At 62.9% G+C, this 24,449-nt stretch overlaps 6 non-coding genes across 6 annotated transcripts; all 6 read right to left on the bottom strand.

Moving 5' to 3' along the window:
- Nucleotides 1-3,735: 3,735 nt before the first annotated feature.
- LOC142876052 (5S ribosomal RNA) lies at nt 3,736-3,854 on the bottom strand. Its single transcript, XR_012923170.1, has one exon. It is a non-coding gene; the product is annotated as a 5S ribosomal RNA (ribosomal RNA).
- Nucleotides 3,855-7,588: 3,734 nt separating this feature from the next.
- Nucleotides 7,589-7,707, bottom strand: LOC142876040 (5S ribosomal RNA). The gene has a single exon (XR_012923169.1). It is a non-coding gene; the product is annotated as a 5S ribosomal RNA (ribosomal RNA).
- Nucleotides 7,708-11,438: 3,731 nt separating this feature from the next.
- LOC142876027 (5S ribosomal RNA) lies at nt 11,439-11,557 on the bottom strand. The gene has a single exon (XR_012923167.1). It is a non-coding gene; the product is annotated as a 5S ribosomal RNA (ribosomal RNA).
- A 3,734-nt stretch (nt 11,558-15,291) lies between these two features.
- On the bottom strand, nt 15,292-15,410 carry LOC142876016 (5S ribosomal RNA). Its single transcript, XR_012923166.1, has one exon. It is a non-coding gene; the product is annotated as a 5S ribosomal RNA (ribosomal RNA).
- A 3,735-nt stretch (nt 15,411-19,145) lies between these two features.
- On the bottom strand, nt 19,146-19,264 carry LOC142876005 (5S ribosomal RNA). Its single transcript, XR_012923165.1, has one exon. It is a non-coding gene; the product is annotated as a 5S ribosomal RNA (ribosomal RNA).
- Nucleotides 19,265-22,998: 3,734 nt separating this feature from the next.
- LOC142875993 (5S ribosomal RNA) lies at nt 22,999-23,117 on the bottom strand. Its single transcript, XR_012923164.1, has one exon. It is a non-coding gene; the product is annotated as a 5S ribosomal RNA (ribosomal RNA).
- Between the last annotated feature and the right edge of the window lie 1,332 nt (nt 23,118-24,449).

Raw genomic sequence — 24,449 nt, 5'->3', positions numbered from 1 at the left:
GGCGGCGGAGGGCGCCCCTGCCCCGCTCAAGAAGCCGAGCCTCTCTGGGCTTCCCCGCCGCCGCCTCCCGCCCCAGGCCCCGCGCCGGGCCGGGCCGGTTGAGTTCTCCGGCCGGGTCCCGCGGGCTCCCAGGGACGGGGTGATGGGCGGGGCGGGGCGGGGGGCTGTCTCTGTATACACACACACACACACTCACACTCACTCACACTCACACAAGATGCGCCTCCACGGCTGGACTCGCCAAGGTGGAGCCCTCCCAGCCCCCCTCGTCTCCTCGCCCGGCCTCCTTCACCTACCCGCTGCCCACCCCCAGCGCGTCGCTGCCTGCCGCTGACTGCGCACGCGCGGGACGCTCGCCCTTTGACCCCAGCCAGGGGCCGCCCTCCCCCACAACCCCTTTCAGCTGCGCCCCCCCCCCTCGCCCTGTGGGTGGGCTGCCGCCTATTCCCCCGGGCCAGGGCTGGGGCACAGCCAGTGTATGGGGCGTCTCTCTCTGGGGATGTGTCCCATGGGTGGGGTGGGGTGGCGTGGTTTGGGGGGCGCTGAAGAAATCAGTCCCCTCCATCTCCTACCTCTGGAAAACGCCCAAGCCCGTGGAGAACTGCCGGCACCGCTTCGTGGGGGCCGGGACCCTCCTCCGTGTCCTCCTGTGGCCCAGTCCAAGGGGCCTGGGCCTGGCCGGGGCTGCATTGGACCCCGACCACCCTGGCGTGTGGACTCGCTAAAAATCGGCCATTAGATATTGGATTCCAGCTTCCTGGAGGTCATTTCACTAATGAGTGCACCGGAAAGAGTTTCCTAATCCATCTGTGAGGGTGGCAACTGAAAGAGAATTTGAAAGCTGACAGAATAGGCGAGGGAAGGCATAGGAGATTTCCACACCCAGCAAGGAAGACTTTCCCGAAATGGAAGAAAGAAACGAGCAAACAGAGACACCGGTAGCCCGCCCGGAAAAGAGTCTGCCCCTTAGAGAAAGCACCCTGACCAGGTTCACCCGTGGGTGGGTGGCGAGCTAGCGGCATTCAGAAGAGCGAGGCCCGCAGTCTGTGCGGAAGACACCTGCGCTCGGGTGTGTGTGGCGGCGCGATTCACAAGCAGCTCTAGACGTTAAACCAAGGAGAAGCCAGGGAGTTCCCAACGCCCCAGGTGTCCTCAGCCCACGACTGGCTGCTGTGGGAATGCGAAGCCCGGCTCCTTGTCTCAGAGCGGGGTTCCCAGGAGGATCAGGCTGAAGCTGGGACTCGGCCTCAAAGTGTCCCCTCGCATGGCCACCCCCTTCCCCTTCCTGCTCCTCTACTCCTGGTGCCCCTCCATCCAGGGGCCAGACCTTAAAGAGTCACCGCAAGAGAATCCTGGTCCCAAAGGAGCCTTCTGGGGGACCGGTGCTGAGAGAGGTTGTGGGCATGGCCCGCTGGGGCTCTGCCCGACCCAGGGCTGAGAGATGCCACCTCCCAGCTCTGGGTCCCTGCAGGAAGTGTTGGCAAGCACAGGGCCGGTCCTCCAAAGGCCCAGGTGCAGGGAGCCCAGGCCAAGCAGCCTGTGGAAGAGGCCACTTGCCGTGCCACCCCGGGAACAGGACTGCAGGCCCCGGCCCTTCCCACCTCCTCCTCCTCCTCCTCCTCCTCCTCCTCCCCCCCGCCCCCCCCCACAGGGCACAGGGCTCAGAGACTCTTGCTCAGACTCTTGCTACCCGAAGTGCAAAGGGCATCAGTTGCTCCTCCAACCCCCCCGCCCAGCAGACCACGTTGTCCAGCCAGCCCCCGGGCCTCCCTGGGGTGCCCAGCACAAAAGTGCAGACACCCACCGGACCCTCAATCTCAGTTTTCGGATGTTTTTGCCACTCTAAGGACCCGCAGGCCAGCTGGGCCTTCGGGCAGGACAGAGAGCCCCGGAATCCGACGTGGAGAGCTGCGTGTACGTCCCCATCAGGAGGCGGTCCCCACCTCCGCGGCTCTCCCCTTGCGGGGAGGGGCAGCCCAGCCGGCAGCCAGCCGCAGGGCCTCAGGGAAGACACCAGGCTGGGCCCCCGCGGCACAGCGGGGGCACGTCCCCCGCACTCACGCGACTTAGGGACGGCTGCTGGAGACTGCTGCGGCCACCCTGCTGCCGGGTTTCTGGAGGGCTTCCTGGAAGCAGCGTCCACACCAAGCCCTTGGAAGGCCCAGGCGACGGAGGAGCCGGTCAGGCAGGGGCCGAGGACGGTGAGAGGCCGGGCGGGGAGGAGCCGGTCAGGCGGGGGCCCAGGACAGTGACGGGCCTGGCCGGGGAGGAGTGCGTCAGGCAGGGGCAGTGGAGACGGGCTGGGTAAGGGTTAGGGTGACAGTTAGGGCACAATTCACAATCGCAAAGACGTGGAAGCGACCCGAGTGCCCATCAATCCAGGAGTGCATGAATAAAATGTGGCGCGTGGACACCACGGAGTGCCATTCGGCTGTGAGGAGCAGCGGTGAGAGGGCGCCTCTCGTGTTCTCCTGGCCAGAGCTGGAACCCGTTCCAGTAGGCCAGGTATCCCAAGAATGGACACACGAGCACCACGTGAGCGCGCTCACCAGCAAATTGGTACGAACGGATGGACGCCTAAGTGGACAGAGAGGAATCACCTTCATCGGGTGGGTGTCGGGCGTGTGGGGGGAGGGGAGGGGCATACACATCCATTAGGCATGGGGTGGGTGCGCACCGACTGGGGGATGGGCGCACTTGAAGCTCTGACCCGAGGGGGGAGGCTTGGAGAGGGCAAGGCACCCGACCTTAACATTGGTACCCCCACAATACGCTGGAACAACATGAGAGGTATATCAATAAGAACACAGGGGGGGGGGCGGGCGCGGTGGCTCACGCCTGTAATCCTAGCTCTCTGGGAGGCCGAGGCGGGCGGATTGCTCCAGGTCAGGAGTTCGAAACCAGCCTGAGCAAGAGCGAGACCCCGTCTCTACTAAAAATAGAAAGAAATTAATTGGCCAACTAATATATATAGAAAAACACAGCCGGGCGTGGTGGTGCATGCCTGTAGTCCCAACTACTCGGGAGGCTGAGGCAGCAGGATTGCTTGAGCCCGGAGATTGAGGTTGCTGTGAGCTAGGCTGACGCCATGGCACTCACTCTAGCCTGGGCAGCAAAACGAGACTCTGTCTCAAAAAAAAAAAAAAAAAAGAACACAGGGGGGAGGGGGGCACGGGCAACACATGTCACCTGAATACTTGTACTCCCATCATCTGCTTGAAGAGAGAGAGAAAAGAAAATGCAATCATAGAGGTAAGAGACACTTTTTAAAAATAATGAATCCGAAGAGAAAAGTAAAAGGAGGCCTGTGGAGCAGGTCTGGGTGTGACTCCGGATCCCCCAACATCAGGTGCCACCACCAAAGATTCCTGCGTGTAGCCCATAGAACCCCAAAAGCAACGGGACGAGTTCTGGTCACATACTCCCTCCAAATGACATCCTGGCCTTCTTCTGGAACTCCCTCCCCTCTCAGACTCTCAAGGTTTCCTCCAGCGTGTCGGTTCCCACAGAGCAGACCTTTGGTCTGAGACCTGACAGTCCAGATGCCACGCATGCTGCCGCGTGGCGGCGGTGTCGCGGCTTGGGACAAGAGGAGGCCCCACGGTGCGGGCTGGGGCGCCAGGCACCGCGGGCGGGCGCTGAGGGTGGGGGTGACCCCCACCCCGGGCCGCCGCCGCGCTCCCAGAAAGGGGACACAACAAGAGGCAAAAAAAAAAAAAAAAAAAAAAAAGCAGCAGCCTGTGGCACCCGGTATTCCCAGGCGGTCTCCCATCCAAGTACTAACCAGGCCCGACCCTGCTTAGCTTCCGAGACCAGACGAGATCGGGGGCGTTCAGGGTGGTGTGGCCCTAGACGGCGGCGGAGGGCGCCCCTGCCCCGCTCAAGAAGCCGAGCCTCTCTGGGCTTCCCCGCCGCCGCCTCCCGCCCCAGGCCCCGCGCCGGGCCGGGCCGGTTGAGTTCTCCGGCCGGGTCCCGCGGGCTCCCAGGGACGGGGTGATGGGCGGGGCGGGGCGGGGGGCTGTCTCTGTATACACACACACACACACTCACACTCACTCACACTCACACAAGATGCGCCTCCACGGCTGGACTCGCCAAGGTGGAGCCCTCCCAGCCCCCCTCGTCTCCTCGCCCGGCCTCCTTCACCTACCCGCTGCCCACCCCCAGCGCGTCGCTGCCTGCCGCTGACTGCGCACGCGCGGGACGCTCGCCCTTTGACCCCAGCCAGGGGCCGCCCTCCCCCACAACCCCTTTCAGCTGCGCCCCCCCCCCTCGCCCTGTGGGTGGGCTGCCGCCTATTCCCCCGGGCCAGGGCTGGGGCACAGCCAGTGTATGGGGCGTCTCTCTCTGGGGATGTGTCCCATGGGTGGGGTGGGGTGGCGTGGTTTGGGGGGCGCTGAAGAAATCAGTCCCCTCCATCTCCTACCTCTGGAAAACGCCCAAGCCCGTGGAGAACTGCCGGCACCGCTTCGTGGGGGCCGGGACCCTCCTCCGTGTCCTCCTGTGGCCCAGTCCAAGGGGCCTGGGCCTGGCCGGGGCTGCATTGGACCCCGACCACCCTGGCGTGTGGACTCGCTAAAAATCGGCCATTAGATATTGGATTCCAGCTTCCTGGAGGTCATTTCACTAATGAGTGCACCGGAAAGAGTTTCCTAATCCATCTGTGAGGGTGGCAACTGAAAGAGAATTTGAAAGCTGACAGAATAGGCGAGGGAAGGCATAGGAGATTTCCACACCCAGCAAGGAAGACTTTCCCGAAATGGAAGAAAGAAACGAGCAAACAGAGACACCGGTAGCCCGCCCGGAAAAGAGTCTGCCCCTTAGAGAAAGCACCCTGACCAGGTTCACCCGTGGGTGGGTGGCGAGCTAGCGGCATTCAGAAGAGCGAGGCCCGCAGTCTGTGCGGAAGACACCTGCGCTCGGGTGTGTGTGGCGGCGCGATTCACAAGCAGCTCTAGACGTTAAACCAAGGAGAAGCCAGGGAGTTCCCAACGCCCCAGGTGTCCTCAGCCCACGACTGGCTGCTGTGGGAATGCGAAGCCCGGCTCCTTGTCTCAGAGCGGGGTTCCCAGGAGGATCAGGCTGAAGCTGGGACTCGGCCTCAAAGTGTCCCCTCGCATGGCCACCCCCTTCCCCTTCCTGCTCCTCTACTCCTGGTGCCCCTCCATCCAGGGGCCAGACCTTAAAGAGTCACCGCAAGAGAATCCTGGTCCCAAAGGAGCCTTCTGGGGGACCGGTGCTGAGAGAGGTTGTGGGCATGGCCCGCTGGGGCTCTGCCCGACCCAGGGCTGAGAGATGCCACCTCCCAGCTCTGGGTCCCTGCAGGAAGTGTTGGCAAGCACAGGGCCGGTCCTCCAAAGGCCCAGGTGCAGGGAGCCCAGGCCAAGCAGCCTGTGGAAGAGGCCACTTGCCGTGCCACCCCGGGAACAGGACTGCAGGCCCCGGCCCTTCCCACCTCCTCCTCCTCCTCCTCCTCCTCCTCCTCCCCCCCGCCCCCCCCCACAGGGCACAGGGCTCAGAGACTCTTGCTCAGACTCTTGCTACCCGAAGTGCAAAGGGCATCAGTTGCTCCTCCAACCCCCCCGCCCAGCAGACCACGTTGTCCAGCCAGCCCCCGGGCCTCCCTGGGGTGCCCAGCACAAAAGTGCAGACACCCACCGGACCCTCAATCTCAGTTTTCGGATGTTTTTGCCACTCTAAGGACCCGCAGGCCAGCTGGGCCTTCGGGCAGGACAGAGAGCCCCGGAATCCGACGTGGAGAGCTGCGTGTACGTCCCCATGAGGAGGCGGTCCCCACCTCCGCGGCTCTCCCCTTGCGGGGAGGGGCAGCCCAGCCGGCAGCCAGCCGCAGGGCCTCAGGGAAGACACCAGGCTGGGCCCCCGCGGCACAGCGGGGGCACGTCCCCCGCACTCACGCGACTTAGGGACGGCTGCTGGAGACTGCTGCGGCCACCCTGCTGCCGGGTTTCTGGAGGGCTTCCTGGAAGCAGCGTCCACACCAAGCCCTTGGAAGGCCCAGGCGACGGAGGAGCCGGTCAGGCAGGGGCCGAGGACGGTGAGAGGCCGGGCGGGGAGGAGCCGGTCAGGCGGGGGCCCAGGACAGTGACGGGCCTGGCCGGGGAGGAGTGCGTCAGGCAGGGGCAGTGGAGACGGGCTGGGTAAGGGTTAGGGTGACAGTTAGGGCACAATTCACAATCGCAAAGACGTGGAAGCGACCCGAGTGCCCATCCATCCAGGAGTGCATGAATAAAATGTGGCGCGTGGACACCACGGAGTGCCATTCGGCTGTGAGGAGCAGCGGTGAGAGGGCGCCTCTCGTGTTCTCCTGGCCAGAGCTGGAACCCGTTCCAGTAGGCCAGGTATCCCAAGAATGGACACACGAGCACCACGTGAGCGCGCTCACCAGCAAATTGGTACGAACGGATGGACGCCTAAGTGGACAGAGAGGAATCACCTTCATCGGGTGGGTGTCGGGCGTGTGGGGGGAGGGGAGGGGCATACACATCCATTAGGCATGGGGTGGGTGCGCACCGACTGGGGGATGGGCGCACTTGAAGCTCTGACCCGAGGGGGGAGGCTTGGAGAGGGCAAGGCACCCGACCTTAACATTGGTACCCCCACAATACGCTGGAACAACATGAGAGGTATATCAATAAGAACACAGGGGGGGGGCGGGCGCGGTGGCTCACGCCTGTAATCCTAGCTCTCTGGGAGGCCGAGGCGGGCGGATTGCTCCAGGTCAGGAGTTCGAAACCAGCCTGAGCAAGAGCGAGACCCCGTCTCTACTAAAAATAGAAAGAAATTAATTGGCCAACTAATATATATAGAAAAACACAGCCGGGCGTGGTGGTGCATGCCTGTAGTCCCAACTACTCGGGAGGCTGAGGCAGCAGGATTGCTTGAGCCCGGAGATTGAGGTTGCTGTGAGCTAGGCTGACGCCATGGCACTCACTCTAGCCTGGGCAGCAAAACGAGACTCTGTCTCAAAAAAAAAAAAAAAAAAGAACACAGGGGGGAGGGGGGCACGGGCAACACATGTCACCTGAATACTTGTACTCCCATCATCTGCTTGAAGAGAGAGAGAAAAGAAAATGCAATCCTAGAGGTAAGAGACACTTTTTAAAAATAATGAATCCGAAGAGAAAAGTAAAAGGAGGCCTGTGGAGCAGGTCTGGGTGTGACTCCGGATCCCCCAACATCAGGTGCCACCACCAAAGATTCCTGCGTGTAGCCCATAGAACCCCAAAAGCAACGGGACGAGTTCTGGTCACATACTCCCTCCAAATGACATCCTGGCCTTCTTCTGGAACTCCCTCCCCTCTCAGACTCTCAAGGTTTCCTCCAGCGTGTCGGTTCCCACAGAGCAGACCTTTGGTCTGAGACCTGACAGTCCAGATGCCACGCATGCTGCCGCGTGGCGGCGGTGTCGCGGCTTGGGACAAGAGGAGGCCCCACGGTGCGGGCTGGGGCGCCAGGCACCGCGGGCGGGCGCTGAGGGTGGGGGTGACCCCCACCCCGGGCCGCCGCCGCGCTCCCAGAAAGGGGACACAACAAGAGGCAAAAAAAAAAAAAAAAAAAAAAAAGCAGCAGCCTGTGGCACCCGGTATTCCCAGGCGGTCTCCCATCCAAGTACTAACCAGGCCCGACCCTGCTTAGCTTCCGAGACCAGACGAGATCGGGGGCGTTCAGGGTGGTGTGGCCCTAGACGGCGGCGGAGGGCGCCCCTGCCCCGCTCAAGAAGCCGAGCCTCTCTGGGCTTCCCCGCCGCCGCCTCCCGCCCCAGGCCCCGCGCCGGGCCGGGCCGGTTGAGTTCTCCGGCCGGGTCCCGCGGGCTCCCAGGGACGGGGTGATGGGCGGGGCGGGGCGGGGGGCTGTCTCTGTATACACACACACACACACTCACACTCACTCACACTCACACAAGATGCGCCTCCACGGCTGGACTCGCCAAGGTGGAGCCCTCCCAGCCCCCCTCGTCTCCTCGCCCGGCCTCCTTCACCTACCCGCTGCCCACCCCCAGCGCGTCGCTGCCTGCCGCTGACTGCGCACGCGCGGGACGCTCGCCCTTTGACCCCAGCCAGGGGCCGCCCTCCCCCACAACCCCTTTCAGCTGCGCCCCCCCCCCTCGCCCTGTGGGTGGGCTGCCGCCTATTCCCCCGGGCCAGGGCTGGGGCACAGCCAGTGTATGGGGCGTCTCTCTCTGGGGATGTGTCCCATGGGTGGGGTGGGGTGGCGTGGTTTGGGGGGCGCTGAAGAAATCAGTCCCCTCCATCTCCTACCTCTGGAAAACGCCCAAGCCCGTGGAGAACTGCCGGCACCGCTTCGTGGGGGCCGGGACCCTCCTCCGTGTCCTCCTGTGGCCCAGTCCAAGGGGCCTGGGCCTGGCCGGGGCTGCATTGGACCCCGACCACCCTGGCGTGTGGACTCGCTAAAAATCGGCCATTAGATATTGGATTCCAGCTTCCTGGAGGTCATTTCACTAATGAGTGCACCGGAAAGAGTTTCCTAATCCATCTGTGAGGGTGGCAACTGAAAGAGAATTTGAAAGCTGACAGAATAGGCGAGGGAAGGCATAGGAGATTTCCACACCCAGCAAGGAAGACTTTCCCGAAATGGAAGAAAGAAACGAGCAAACAGAGACACCGGTAGCCCGCCCGGAAAAGAGTCTGCCCCTTAGAGAAAGCACCCTGACCAGGTTCACCCGTGGGTGGGTGGCGAGCTAGCGGCGTTCAGAAGAGCGAGGCCCGCAGTCTGTGCGGAAGACACCTGCGCTCGGGTGTGTGTGGCGGCGCGATTCACAAGCAGCTCTAGACGTTAAACCAAGGAGAAGCCAGGGAGTTCCCAACGCCCCAGGTGTCCTCAGCCCACGACTGGCTGCTGTGGGAATGCGAAGCCCGGCTCCTTGTCTCAGAGCGGGGTTCCCAGGAGGATCAGGCTGAAGCTGGGACTCGGCCTCAAAGTGTCCCCTCGCATGGCCACCCCCTTCCCCTTCCTGCTCCTCTACTCCTGGTGCCCCTCCATCCAGGGGCCAGACCTTAAAGAGTCACCGCAAGAGAATCCTGGTCCCAAAGGAGCCTTCTGGGGGACCGGTGCTGAGAGAGGTTGTGGGCATGGCCCGCTGGGGCTCTGCCCGACCCAGGGCTGAGAGATGCCACCTCCCAGCTCTGGGTCCCTGCAGGAAGTGTTGGCAAGCACAGGGCCGGTCCTCCAAAGGCCCAGGTGCAGGGAGCCCAGGCCAAGCAGCCTGTGGAAGAGGCCACTTGCCGTGCCACCCCGGGAACAGGACTGCAGGCCCCGGCCCTTCCCACCTCCTCCTCCTCCTCCTCCTCCTCCTCCTCCCCCCCGCCCCCCCCCACAGGGCACAGGGCTCAGAGACACCTCAGACTCTTGCTACCCGAAGTGCAAAGGGCATCAGTTGCTCCTCCAACCCCCCCGCCCAGCAGACCACGTTGTCCAGCCAGCCCCCGGGCCTCCCTGGGGTGCCCAGCACAAAAGTGCAGACACCCACCGGACCCTCAATCTCAGTTTTCGGATGTTTTTGCCACTCTAAGGACCCGCAGGCCAGCTGGGCCTTCGGGCAGGACAGAGAGCCCCGGAATCCGACGTGGAGAGCTGCGTGTACGTCCCCATCAGGAGGCGGTCCCCACCTCCGCGGCTCTCCCCTTGCGGGGAGGGGCAGCCCAGCCGGCAGCCAGCCGCAGGGCCTCAGGGAAGACACCAGGCTGGGCCCCCGCGGCACAGCGGGGGCACGTCCCCCGCACTCACGCGACTTAGGGACGGCTGCTGGAGACTGCTGCGGCCACCCTGCTGCCGGGTTTCTGGAGGGCTTCCTGGAAGCAGCGTCCACACCAAGCCCTTGGAAGGCCCAGGCGACGGAGGAGCCGGTCAGGCAGGGGCCGAGGACGGTGAGAGGCCGGGCGGGGAGGAGCCGGTCAGGCGGGGGCCCAGGACAGTGACGGGCCTGGCCGGGGAGGAGTGCGTCAGGCAGGGGCAGTGGAGACGGGCTGGGTAAGGGTTAGGGTGACAGTTAGGGCACAATTCACAATCGCAAAGACGTGGAAGCGACCCGAGTGCCCATCCATCCAGGAGTGCATGAATAAAATGTGGCGCGTGGACACCACGGAGTGCCATTCGGCTGTGAGGAGCAGCGGTGAGAGGGCGCCTCTCGTGTTCTCCTGGCCAGAGCTGGAACCCGTTCCAGTAGGCCAGGTATCCCAAGAATGGACACACGAGCACCACGTGAGCGCGCTCACCAGCAAATTGGTACGAACGGATGGACGCCTAAGTGGACAGAGAGGAATCACCTTCATCGGGTGGGTGTCGGGCGTGTGGGGGGAGGGGAGGGGCATACACATCCATTAGGCATGGGGTGGGTGCGCACCGACTGGGGGATGGGCGCACTTGAAGCTCTGACCCGAGGGGGGAGGCTTGGAGAGGGCAAGGCACCCGACCTTAACATTGGTACCCCCACAATACGCTGGAACAACATGAGAGGTATATCAATAAGAACACAGGGGGGGGGCGGGCGCGGTGGCTCACGCCTGTAATCCTAGCTCTCTGGGAGGCCGAGGCGGGCGGATTGCTCCAGGTCAGGAGTTCGAAACCAGCCTGAGCAAGAGCGAGACCCCGTCTCTACTAAAAATAGAAAGAAATTAATTGGCCAACTAATATATATAGAAAAACACAGCCGGGCGTGGTGGTGCATGCCTGTAGTCCCAACTACTCGGGAGGCTGAGGCAGCAGGATTGCTTGAGCCCGGAGATTGAGGTTGCTGTGAGCTAGGCTGACGCCATGGCACTCACTCTAGCCTGGGCAGCAAAACGAGACTCTGTCTCAAAAAAAAAAAAAAAAAAGAACACAGGGGGGAGGGGGGCACGGGCAACACATGTCACCTGAATACTTGTACTCCCATCATCTGCTTGAAGAGAGAGAGAAAAGAAAATGCAATCCTAGAGGTAAGAGACACTTTTTAAAAATAATGAATCCGAAGAGAAAAGTAAAAGGAGGCCTGTGGAGCAGGTCTGGGTGTGACTCCGGATCCCCCAACATCAGGTGCCACCACCAAAGATTCCTGCGTGTAGCCCATAGAACCCCAAAAGCAACGGGACGAGTTCTGGTCACATACTCCCTCCAAATGACATCCTGGCCTTCTTCTGGAACTCCCTCCCCTCTCAGACTCTCAAGGTTTCCTCCAGCGTGTCGGTTCCCACAGAGCAGACCTTTGGTCTGAGACCTGACAGTCCAGATGCCACGCATGCTGCCGCGTGGCGGCGGTGTCGCGGCTTGGGACAAGAGGAGGCCCCACGGTGCGGGCTGGGGCGCCAGGCACCGCGGGCGGGCGCTGAGGGTGGGGGTGACCCCCACCCCGGGCCGCCGCCGCGCTCCCAGAAAGGGGACACAACAAGAGGCAAAAAAAAAAAAAAAAAAAAAAAAGCAGCAGCCTGTGGCACCCGGTATTCCCAGGCGGTCTCCCATCCAAGTACTAACCAGGCCCGACCCTGCTTAGCTTCCGAGACCAGACGAGATCGGGGGCGTTCAGGGTGGTGTGGCCCTAGACGGCGGCGGAGGGCGCCCCTGCCCCGCTCAAGAAGCCGAGCCTCTCTGGGCTTCCCCGCCGCCGCCTCCCGCCCCAGGCCCCGCGCCGGGCCGGGCCGGTTGAGTTCTCCGGCCGGGTCCCGCGGGCTCCCAGGGACGGGGTGATGGGCGGGGCGGGGCGGGGGGCTGTCTCTGTATACACACACACACACACTCACACTCACTCACACTCACACAAGATGCGCCTCCACGGCTGGACTCGCCAAGGTGGAGCCCTCCCAGCCCCCCTCGTCTCCTCGCCCGGCCTCCTTCACCTACCCGCTGCCCACCCCCAGCGCGTCGCTGCCTGCCGCTGACTGCGCACGCGCGGGACGCTCGCCCTTTGACCCCAGCCAGGGGCCGCCCTCCCCCACAACCCCTTTCAGCTGCGCCCCCCCCCCTCGCCCTGTGGGTGGGCTGCCGCCTATTCCCCCGGGCCAGGGCTGGGGCACAGCCAGTGTATGGGGCGTCTCTCTCTGGGGATGTGTCCCATGGGTGGGGTGGGGTGGCGTGGTTTGGGGGGCGCTGAAGAAATCAGTCCCCTCCATCTCCTACCTCTGGAAAACGCCCAAGCCCGTGGAGAACTGCCGGCACCGCTTCGTGGGGGCCGGGACCCTCCTCCGTGTCCTCCTGTGGCCCAGTCCAAGGGGCCTGGGCCTGGCCGGGGCTGCATTGGACCCCGACCACCCTGGCGTGTGGACTCGCTAAAAATCGGCCATTAGATATTGGATTCCAGCTTCCTGGAGGTCATTTCACTAATGAGTGCACCGGAAAGAGTTTCCTAATCCATCTGTGAGGGTGGCAACTGAAAGAGAATTTGAAAGCTGACAGAATAGGCGAGGGAAGGCATAGGAGATTTCCACACCCAGCAAGGAAGACTTTCCCGAAATGGAAGAAAGAAACGAGCAAACAGAGACACCGGTAGCCCGCCCGGAAAAGAGTCTGCCCCTTAGAGAAAGCACCCTGACCAGGTTCACCCGTGGGTGGGTGGCGAGCTAGCGGCGTTCAGAAGAGCGAGGCCCGCAGTCTGTGCGGAAGACACCTGCGCTCGGGTGTGTGTGGCGGCGCGATTCACAAGCAGCTCCAGACGTTAAACCAAGGAGAAGCCAGGGAGTTCCCAACGCCCCAGGTGTCCTCAGCCCACGACTGGCTGCTGTGGGAATGCGAAGCCCGGCTCCTTGTCTCAGAGCGGGGTTCCCAGGAGGATCAGGCTGAAGCTGGGACTCGGCCTCAAAGTGTCCCCTCGCATGGCCACCCCCTTCCCCTTCCTGCTCCTCTACTCCTGGTGCCCCTCCATCCAGGGGCCAGACCTTAAAGAGTCACCGCAAGAGAATCCTGGTCCCAAAGGAGCCTTCTGGGGGACCGGTGCTGAGAGAGGTTGTGGGCATGGCCCGCTGGGGCTCTGCCCGACCCAGGGCTGAGAGATGCCACCTCCCAGCTCTGGGTCCCTGCAGGAAGTGTTGGCAAGCACAGGGCCGGTCCTCCAAAGGCCCAGGTGCAGGGAGCCCAGGCCAAGCAGCCTGTGGAAGAGGCCACTTGCCGTGCCACCCCGGGAACAGGACTGCAGGCCCCGGCCCTTCCCACCTCCTCCTCCTCCTCCTCCTCCTCCTCCTCCCCCCCGCCCCCCCCCACAGGGCACAGGGCTCAGAGACTCTTGCTCAGACTCTTGCTACCCGAAGTGCAAAGGGCATCAGTTGCTCCTCCAACCCCCCCGCCCAGCAGACCACGTTGTCCAGCCAGCCCCCGGGCCTCCCTGGGGTGCCCAGCACAAAAGTGCAGACACCCACCGGACCCTCAATCTCAGTTTTCGGATGTTTTTGCCACTCTAAGGACCCGCAGGCCAGCTGGGCCTTCGGGCAGGACAGAGAGCCCCGGAATCCGACGTGGAGAGCTGCGTGTACGTCCCCATCAGGAGGCGGTCCCCACCTCCGCGGCTCTCCCCTTGCGGGGAGGGGCAGCCCAGCCGGCAGCCAGCCGCAGGGCCTCAGGGAAGACACCAGGCTGGGCCCCCGCGGCACAGCGGGGGCACGTCCCCCGCACTCACGCGACTTAGGGACGGCTGCTGGAGACTGCTGCGGCCACCCTGCTGCCGGGTTTCTGGAGGGCTTCCTGGAAGCAGCGTCCACACCAAGCCCTTGGAAGGCCCAGGCGACGGAGGAGCCGGTCAGGCAGGGGCCGAGGACGGTGAGAGGCCGGGCGGGGAGGAGCCGGTCAGGCGGGGGCCCAGGACAGTGACGGGCCTGGCCGGGGAGGAGTGCGTCAGGCAGGGGCAGTGGAGACGGGCTGGGTAAGGGTTAGGGTGACAGTTAGGGCACAATTCACAATCGCAAAGACGTGGAAGCGACCCGAGTGCCCATCCATCCAGGAGTGCATGAATAAAATGTGGCGCGTGGACACCACGGAGTGCCATTCGGCTGTGAGGAGCAGCGGTGAGAGGGCGCCTCTCGTGTTCTCCTGGCCAGAGCTGGAACCCGTTCCAGTAGGCCAGGTATCCCAAGAATGGACACACGAGCACCACGTGAGCGCGCTCACCAGCAAATTGGTACGAACGGATGGACGCCTAAGTGGACAGAGAGGAATCACCTTCATCGGGTGGGTGTCGGGCGTGTGGGGGGAGGGGAGGGGCATACACATCCATTAGGCATGGGGTGGGTGCGCACCGACTGGGGGATGGGCGCACTTGAAGCTCTGACCCGAGGGGGGAGGCTTGGAGAGGGCAAGGCACCCGACCTTAACATTGGTACCCCCACAATACGCTGGAACAACATGAGAGGTATATGAATAAGAACACAGGGGGGGGCGGGCGCGGTGGCTCACGCCTGTAATCCTAGCTCTCTGGGAGGCCGAGGCGGGCGGATTGCTCCAGGTCAGGAGTTCGAAACCAGCCTGAGCAAGAGCGAGACCCCGTCTCTACTAAAAATAGAAAGAAATTAATTGGCCAACTAATATATATAGAAAAACACAGCCGGGCGTGGTGGTGCATGCCTGTAGTCCCAACTACTCGGGAGGCTGAGGCAGCAGGATTGCTTGAGCCCGGAGATTGAGGTTGCTGTGAGCTAGGCTGACGCCATGGCACTCACTCTAGCCTGGGCAGCAAAACGAGACTCTGTCTCAAAAAAAAAAAAAAAAAAGAACACAGGGGGGAGGGGGGCACGGGCAACACATGTCACCTGAATACTTGTACTCCCATCATCTGCTTGAAGAGAGAGAGAAAAGAAAATGCAATCATAGAGGTAAGAGACACTTTTTAAAAATAATGAATCCGAAGAGAAAAGTAAAAGGAGGCCTGTGGAGCAGGTCTGGGTGTGACTCCGGATCCCCCAACATCAGGTGCCACCACCAAAGATTCCTGCGTGTAGCCCATAGAACCCCAAAAGCAACGGGACGAGTTCTGGTCACATACTCCCTCCAAATGACATCCTGGCCTTCTTCTGGAACTCCCTCCCCTCTCAGACTCTCAAGGTTTCCTCCAGCGTGTCGGTTCCCACAGAGCAGACCTTTGGTCTGAGACCTGACAGTCCAGATGCCACGCATGCTGCCGCGTGGCGGCGGTGTCGCGGCTTGGGACAAGAGGAGGCCCCACGGTGCGGGCTGGGGCGCCAGGCACCGCGGGCGGGCGCTGAGGGTGGGGGTGACCCCCACCCCGGGCCGCCGCCGCGCTCCCAGAAAGGGGACACAACAAGAGGCAAAAAAAAAAAAAAAAAAAAAAAAAGCAGCAGCCTGTGGCACCCGGTATTCCCAGGCGGTCTCCCATCCAAGTACTAACCAGGCCCGACCCTGCTTAGCTTCCGAGACCAGACGAGATCGGGGGCGTTCAGGGTGGTGTGGCCCTAGACGGCGGCGGAGGGCGCCCCTGCCCCGCTCAAGAAGCCGAGCCTCTCTGGGCTTCCCCGCCGCCGCCTCCCGCCCCAGGCCCCGCGCCGGGCCGGGCCGGTTGAGTTCTCCGGCCGGGTCCCGCGGGCTCCCAGGGACGGGGTGATGGGCGGGGCGGGGCGGGGGGCTGTCTCTGTATACACACACACACACACTCACACTCACTCACACTCACACAAGATGCGCCTCCACGGCTGGACTCGCCAAGGTGGAGCCCTCCCAGCCCCCCTCGTCTCCTCGCCCGGCCTCCTTCACCTACCCGCTGCCCACCCCCAGCGCGTCGCTGCCTGCCGCTGACTGCGCACGCGCGGGACGCTCGCCCTTTGACCCCAGCCAGGGGCCGCCCTCCCCCACAACCCCTTTCAGCTGCGCCCCCCCCCCTCGCCCTGTGGGTGGGCTGCCGCCTATTCCCCCGGGCCAGGGCTGGGGCACAGCCAGTGTATGGGGCGTCTCTCTCTGGGGATGTGTCCCATGGGTGGGGTGGGGTGGCGTGGTTTGGGGGGCGCTGAAGAAATCAGTCCCCTCCATCTCCTACCTCTGGAAAACGCCCAAGCCCGTGGAGAACTGCCGGCACCGCTTCGTGGGGGCCGGGACCCTCCTCCGTGTCCTCCTGTGGCCCAGTCCAAGGGGCCTGGGCCTGGCCGGGGCTGCATTGGACCCCGACCACCCTGGCGTGTGGACTCGCTAAAAATCGGCCATTAGATATTGGATTCCAGCTTCCTGGAGGTCATTTCACTAATGAGTGCACCGGAAAGAGTTTCCTAATCCATCTGTGAGGGTGGCAACTGAAAGAGAATTTGAAAGCTGACAGAATAGGCGAGGGAAGGCATAGGAGATTTCCACACCCAGCAAGGAAGACTTTCCCGAAATGGAAGAAAGAAACGAGCAAACAGAGACACCGGTAGCCCGCCCGGAAAAGAGTCTGCCCCTTAGAGAAAGCACCCTGACCAGGTTCACCCGTGGGTGGGTGGCGAGCTAGCGGCGTTCAGAAGAGCGAGGCCCGCAGTCTGTGCGGAAGACACCTGCGCTCGGGTGTGTGTGGCGGCGCGATTCACAAGCAGCTCTAGACGTTAAACCAAGGAGAAGCCAGGGAGTTCCCAACGCCCCAGGTGTCCTCAGCCCACGACTGGCTGCTGTGGGAATGCGAAGCCCGGCTCCTTGTCTCAGAGCGGGGTTCCCAGGAGGATCAGGCTGAAGCTGGGACTCGGCCTCAAAGTGTCCCCTCGCATGGCCACCCCCTTCCCCTTCCTGCTCCTCTACTCCTGGTGCCCCTCCATCCAGGGGCCAGACCTTAAAGAGTCACCGCAAGAGAATCCTGGTCCCAAAGGAGCCTTCTGGGGGACCGGTGCTGAGAGAGGTTGTGGGCATGGCCCGCTGGGGCTCTGCCCGACCCAGGGCTGAGAGATGCCACCTCCCAGCTCTGGGTCCCTGCAGGAAGTGTTGGCAAGCACAGGGCCGGTCCTCCAAAGGCCCAGGTGCAGGGAGCCCAGGCCAAGCAGCCTGTGGAAGAGGCCACTTGCCGTGCCACCCCGGGAACAGGACTGCAGGCCCCGGCCCTTCCCACCTCCTCCTCCTCCTCCTCCTCCTCCTCCTCCCCCCCGCCCCCCCCCACAGGGCACAGGGCTCAGAGACTCTTGCTCAGACTCTTGCTACCCGAAGTGCAAAGGGCATCAGTTGCTCCTCCAACCCCCCCGCCCAGCAGACCACGTTGTCCAGCCAGCCCCCGGGCCTCCCTGGGGTGCCCAGCACAAAAGTGCAGACACCCACCGGACCCTCAATCTCAGTTTTCGGATGTTTTTGCCACTCTAAGGACCCGCAGGCCAGCTGGGCCTTCGGGCAGGACAGAGAGCCCCGGAATCCGACGTGGAGAGCTGCGTGTACGTCCCCATCAGGAGGCGGTCCCCACCTCCGCGGCTCTCCCCTTGCGGGGAGGGGCAGCCCAGCCGGCAGCCAGCCGCAGGGCCTCAGGGAAGACACCAGGCTGGGCCCCCGCGGCACAGCGGGGGCACGTCCCCCGCACTCACGCGACTTAGGGACGGCTGCTGGAGACTGCTGCGGCCACCCTGCTGCCGGGTTTCTGGAGGGCTTCCTGGAAGCAGCGTCCACACCAAGCCCTTGGAAGGCCCAGGCGACGGAGGAGCCGGTCAGGCAGGGGCCGAGGACGGTGAGAGGCCGGGCGGGGAGGAGCCGGTCAGGCGGGGGCCCAGGACAGTGACGGGCCTGGCCGGGGAGGAGTGCGTCAGGCAGGGGCAGTGGAGACGGGCTGGGTAAGGGTTAGGGTGACAGTTAGGGCACAATTCACAATCGCAAAGACGTGGAAGCGACCCGAGTGCCCATCCATCCAGGAGTGCATGAATAAAATGTGGCGCGTGGACACCACGGAGTGCCATTCGGCTGTGAGGAGCAGCGGTGAGAGGGCGCCTCTCGTGTTCTCCTGGCCAGAGCTGGAACCCGTTCCAGTAGGCCAGGTATCCCAAGAATGGACACACGAGCACCACGTGAGCGCGCTCACCAGCAAATTGGTACGAACGGATGGACGCCTAAGTGGACAGAGAGGAATCACCTTCATCGGGTGGGTGTCGGGCGTGTGGGGGGAGGGGAGGGGCATACACATCCATTAGGCATGGGGTGGGTGCGCACCGACTGGGGGATGGGCGCACTTGAAGCTCTGACCCGAGGGGGGAGGCTTGGAGAGGGCAAGGCACCCGACCTTAACATTGGTACCCCCACAATACGCTGGAACAACATGAGAGGTATATCAATAAGAACACAGGGGGGGGGCGGGCGCGGTGGCTCACGCCTGTAATCCTAGCTCTCTGGGAGGCCGAGGCGGGCGGATTGCTCCAGGTCAGGAGTTCGAAACCAGCCTGAGCAAGAGCGAGACCCCGTCTCTACTAAAAATAGAAAGAAATTAATTGGCCAACTAATATATATAGAAAAACACAGCCGGGCGTGGTGGTGCATGCCTGTAGTCCCAACTACTCGGGAGGCTGAGGCAGCAGGATTGCTTGAGCCCGGAGATTGAGGTTGCTGTGAGCTAGGCTGACGCCATGGCACTCACTCTAGCCTGGGCAGCAAAACGAGACTCTGTCTCAAAAAAAAAAAAAAAAAAGAACACAGGGGGGAGGGGGGCACGGGCAACACATGTCACCTGAATACTTGTACTCCCATCATCTGCTTGAAGAGAGAGAGAAAAGAAAATGCAATCATAGAGGTAAGAGACACTTTTTAAAAATAATGAATCCGAAGAGAAAAGTAAAAGGAGGCCTGTGGAGCAGGTCTGGGTGTGACTCCGGATCCCCCAACATCAGGTGCCACCACCAAAGATTCCTGCGTGTAGCCCATAGAACCCCAAAAGCAACGGGACGAGTTCTGGTCACATACTCCCTCCAAATGACATCCTGGCCTTCTTCTGGAACTCCCTCCCCTCTCAGACTCTCAAGGTTTCCTCCAGCGTGTCGGTTCCCACAGAGCAGACCTTTGGTCTGAGACCTGACAGTCCAGATGCCACGCATGCTGCCGCGTGGCGGCGGTGTCGCGGCTTGGGACAAGAGGAGGCCCCACGGTGCGGGCTGGGGCGCCAGGCACCGCGGGCGGGCGCTGAGGGTGGGGGTGACCCCCACCCCGGGCCGCCGCCGCGCTCCCAGAAAGGGGACACAACAAGAGGCAAAAAAAAAAAAAAAAAAAAAAAAAGCAGCAGCCTGTGGCACCCGGTATTCCCAGGCGGTCTCCCATCCAAGTACTAACCAGGCCCGACCCTGCTTAGCTTCCGAGACCAGACGAGATCGGGGGCGTTCAGGGTGGTGTGGCCCTAGACGGCGGCGGAGGGCGCCCCTGCCCCGCTCAAGAAGCCGAGCCTCTCTGGGCTTCCCCGCCGCCGCCTCCCGCCCCAGGCCCCGCGCCGGGCCGGGCCGGTTGAGTTCTCCGGCCGGGTCCCGCGGGCTCCCAGGGACGGGGTGATGGGCGGGGCGGGGCGGGGGGCTGTCTCTGTATACACACACACACACACTCACACTCACTCACACTCACACAAGATGCGCCTCCACGGCTGGACTCGCCAAGGTGGAGCCCTCCCAGCCCCCCTCGTCTCCTCGCCCGGCCTCCTTCACCTACCCGCTGCCCACCCCCAGCGCGTCGCTGCCTGCCGCTGACTGCGCACGCGCGGGACGCTCGCCCTTTGACCCCAGCCAGGGGCCGCCCTCCCCCACAACCCCTTTCAGCTGCGCCCCCCCCCCTCGCCCTGTGGGTGGGCTGCCGCCTATTCCCCCGGGCCAGGGCTGGGGCACAGCCAGTGTATGGGGCGTCTCTCTCTGGGGATGTGTCCCATGGGTGGGGTGGGGTGGCGTGGTTTGGGGGGCGCTGAAGAAATCAGTCCCCTCCATCTCCTACCTCTGGAAAACGCCCAAGCCCGTGGAGAACTGCCGGCACCGCTTCGTGGGGGCCGGGACCCTCCTCCGTGTCCTCCTGTGGCCCAGTCCAAGGGGCCTGGGCCTGGCCGGGGCTGCATTGGACCCCGACCACCCTGGCGTGTGGACTCGCTAAAAATCGGCCATTAGATATTGGATTCCAGCTTCCTGGAGGTCATTTCACTAATGAGTGCACCGGAAAGAGTTTCCTAATCCATCTGTGAGGGTGGCAACTGAAAGAGAATTTGAAAGCTGACAGAATAGGCGAGGGAAGGCATAGGAGATTTCCACACCCAGCAAGGAAGACTTTCCCGAAATGGAAGAAAGAAACGAGCAAACAGAGACACCGGTAGCCCGCCCGGAAAAGAGTCTGCCCCTTAGAGAAAGCACCCTGACCAGGTTCACCCGTGGGTGGGTGGCGAGCTAGCGGCGTTCAGAAGAGCGAGGCCCGCAGTCTGTGCGGAAGACACCTGCGCTCGGGTGTGTGTGGCGGCGCGATTCACAAGCAGCTCTAGACGTTAAACCAAGGAGAAGCCAGGGAGTTCCCAACGCCCCAGGTGTCCTCAGCCCACGACTGGCTGCTGTGGGAATGCGAAGCCCGGCTCCTTGTCTCAGAGCGGGGTTCCCAGGAGGATCAGGCTGAAGCTGGGACTCGGCCTCAAAGTGTCCCCTCGCATGGCCACCCCCTTCCCCTTCCTGCTCCTCTACTCCTGGTGCCCCTCCATCCAGGGGCCAGACCTTAAAGAGTCACCGCAAGAGAATCCTGGTCCCAAAGGAGCCTTCTGGGGGACCGGTGCTGAGAGAGGTTGTGGGCATGGCCCGCTGGGGCTCTGCCCGACCCAGGGCTGAGAGATGCCACCTCCCAGCTCTGGGTCCCTGCAGGAAGTGTTGGCAAGCACAGGGCCGGTCCTCCAAAGGCCCAGGTGCAGGGAGCCCAGGCCAAGCAGCCTGTGGAAGAGGCCACTTGCCGTGCCACCCCGGGAACAGGACTGCAGGCCCCGGCCCTTCCCACCTCCTCCTCCTCCTCCTCCTCCTCCTCCTCCCCCCCGCCCCCCCCCACAGGGCACAGGGCTCAGAGACTCTTGCTCAGACTCTTGCTACCCGAAGTGCAAAGGGCATCAGTTGCTCCTCCAACCCCCCCGCCCAGCAGACCACGTTGTCCAGCCAGCCCCCGGGCCTCCCTGGGGTGCCCAGCACAAAAGTGCAGACACCCACCGGACCCTCAATCTCAGTTTTCGGATGTTTTTGCCACTCTAAGGACCCGCAGGCCAGCTGGGCCTTCGGGCAGGACAGAGAGCCCCGGAATCCGACGTGGAGAGCTGCGTGTACGTCCCCATCAGGAGGCGGTCCCCACCTCCGCGGCTCTCCCCTTGCGGGGAGGGGCAGCCCAGCCGGCAGCCAGCCGCAGGGCCTCAGGGAAGACACCAGGCTGGGCCCCCGCGGCACAGCGGGGGCACGTCCCCCGCACTCACGCGACTTAGGGACGGCTGCTGGAGACTGCTGCGGCCACCCTGCTGCCGGGTTTCTGGAGGGCTTCCTGGAAGCAGCGTCCACACCAAGCCCTTGGAAGGCCCAGGCGACGGAGGAGCCGGTCAGGCAGGGGCCGAGGACGGTGAGAGGCCGGGCGGGGAGGAGCCGGTCAGGCGGGGGCCCAGGACAGTGACGGGCCTGGCCGGGGAGGAGTGCGTCAGGCAGGGGCAGTGGAGACGGGCTGGGTAAGGGTTAGGGTGACAGTTAGGGCACAATTCACAATCGCAAAGACGTGGAAGCGACCCGAGTGCCCATCCATCCAGGAGTGCATGAATAAAATGTGGCGCGTGGACACCACGGAGTGCCATTCGGCTGTGAGGAGCAGCGGTGAGAGGGCGCCTCTCGTGTTCTCCTGGCCAGAGCTGGAACCCGTTCCAGTAGGCCAGGTATCCCAAGAATGGACACACGAGCACCACGTGAGCGCGCTCACCAGCAAATTGGTACGAACGGATGGACGCCTAAGTGGACAGAGAGGAATCACCTTCATCGGGTGGGTGTCGGGCGTGTGGGGGGAGGGGAGGGGCATACACATCCATTAGGCATGGGGTGGGTGCGCACCGACTGGGGGATGGGCGCACTTGAAGCTCTGACCCGAGGGGGGAGGCTTGGAGAGGGCAAGGCACCCGACCTTAACATTGGTACCCCCACAATACGCTGGAACAACATGAGAGGTATATCAATAAGAACACAGGGGGGGGGCGGGCGCGGTGGCTCACGCCTGTAATCCTAGCTCTCTGGGAGGCCGAGGCGGGCGGATTGCTCCAGGTCAGGAGTTCGAAACCAGCCTGAGCAAGAGCGAGACCCCGTCTCTACTAAAAATAGAAAGAAATTAATTGGCCAACTAATATATATAGAAAAACACAGCCGGGCGTGGTGGTGCATGCCTGTAGTCCCAACTACTCGGGAGGCTGAGGCAGCAGGATTGCTTGAGCCCGGAGATTGAGGTTGCTGTGAGCTAGGCTGACGCCATGGCACTCACTCTAGCCTGGGCAGCAAAACGAGACTCTGTCTCAAAAAAAAAAAAAAAAAAGAACACAGGGGGGAGGGGGGCACGGGCAACACATGTCACCTGAATACTTGTACTCCCATCATCTGCTTGAAGAGAGAGAGAAAAGAAAATGCAATCCTAGAGGTAAGAGACACTTTTTAAAAATAATGAATCCGAAGAGAAAAGTAAAAGGAGGCCTGTGGAGCAGGTCTGGGTGTGACTCCGGATCCCCCAACATCAGGTGCCACCACCAAAGATTCCTGCGTGTAGCCCATAGAACCCCAAAAGCAACGGGACGAGTTCTGGTCACATACTCCCTCCAAATGACATCCTGGCCTTCTTCTGGAACTCCCTCCCCTCTCAGACTCTCAAGGTTTCCTCCAGCGTGTCGGTTCCCACAGAGCAGACCTTTGGTCTGAGACCTGACAGTCCAGATGCCACGCATGCTGCCGCGTGGCGGCGGTGTCGCGGCTTGGGACAAGAGGAGGCCCCACGGTGCGGGCTGGGGCGCCAGGCACCGCGGGCGGGCGCTGAGGGTGGGGGTGACCCCCACCCCGGGCCGCCGCCGCGCTCCCAGAAAGGGGACACAACAAGAGGCAAAAAAAAAAAAAAAAAAAAAAAAGCAGCAGCCTGTGGCACCCGGTATTCCCAGGCGGTCTCCCATCCAAGTACTAACCAGGCCCGACCCTGCTTAGCTTCCGAGACCAGACGAGATCGGGGGCGTTCAGGGTGGTGTGGCCCTAGACGGCGGCGGAGGGCGCCCCTGCCCCGCTCAAGAAGCCGAGCCTCTCTGGGCTTCCCCGCCGCCGCCTCCCGCCCCAGGCCCCGCGCCGGGCCGGGCCGGTTGAGTTCTCCGGCCGGGTCCCGCGGGCTCCCAGGGACGGGGTGATGGGCGGGGCGGGGCGGGGGGCTGTCTCTGTATACACACACACACACACTCACACTCACTCACACTCACACAAGATGCGCCTCCACGGCTGGACTCGCCAAGGTGGAGCCCTCCCAGCCCCCCTCGTCTCCTCGCCCGGCCTCCTTCACCTACCCGCTGCCCACCCCCAGCGCGTCGCTGCCTGCCGCTGACTGCGCACGCGCGGGACGCTCGCCCTTTGACCCCAGCCAGGGGCCGCCCTCCCCCACAACCCCTTTCAGCTGCGCCCCCCCCCCTCGCCCTGTGGGTGGGCTGCCGCCTATTCCCCCGGGCCAGGGCTGGGGCACAGCCAGTGTATGGGGCGTCTCTCTCTGGGGATGTGTCCCATGGGTGGGGTGGGGTGGCGTGGTTTGGGGGGCGCTGAAGAAATCAGTCCCCTCCATCTCCTACCTCTGGAAAACGCCCAAGCCCGTGGAGAACTGCCGGCACCGCTTCGTGGGGGCCGGGACCCTCCTCCGTGTCCTCCTGTGGCCCAGTCCAAGGGGCCTGGGCCTGGCCGGGGCTGCATTGGACCCCGACCACCCTGGCGTGTGGACTCGCTAAAAATCGGCCATTAGATATTGGATTCCAGCTTCCTGGAGGTCATTTCACTAATGAGTGCACCGGAAAGAGTTTCCTAATCCATCTGTGAGGGTGGCAACTGAAAGAGAATTTGAAAGCTGACAGAATAGGCGAGGGAAGGCATAGGAGATTTCCACACCCAGCAAGGAAGACTTTCCCGAAATGGAAGAAAGAAACGAGCAAACAGAGACACCGGTAGCCCGCCCGGAAAAGAGTCTGCCCCTTAGAGAAAGCACCCTGACCAGGTTCACCCGTGGGTGGGTGGCGAGCTAGCGGCGTTCAGAAGAGCGAGGCCCGCAGTCTGTGCGGAAGACACCTGCGCTCGGGTGTGTGTGGCGGCGCGATTCACAAGCAGCTCCAGACGTTAAACCAAGGAGAAGCCAGGGAGTTCCCAACGCCCCAGGTGTCCTCAGCCCACGACTGGCTGCTGTGGGAATGCGAAGCCCGGCTCCTTGTCTCAGAGCGGGGTTCCCAGGAGGATCAGGCTGAAGCTGGGACTCGGCCTCAAAGTGTCCCCTCGCATGGCCACCCCCTTCCCCTTCCTGCTCCTCTACTCCTGGTGCCCCTCCATCCAGGGGCCAGACCTTAA

This window comes from Microcebus murinus, chromosome 14 (genome assembly GCF_040939455.1).
Source record: "Microcebus murinus isolate Inina chromosome 14, M.murinus_Inina_mat1.0, whole genome shotgun sequence".
NCBI lineage: Eukaryota > Metazoa > Chordata > Mammalia > Primates > Cheirogaleidae > Microcebus > Microcebus murinus.
The sequence above is the reverse complement of the archived record's forward strand: the minus strand, read 5'-3'. Positions and strand labels throughout refer to the sequence as shown.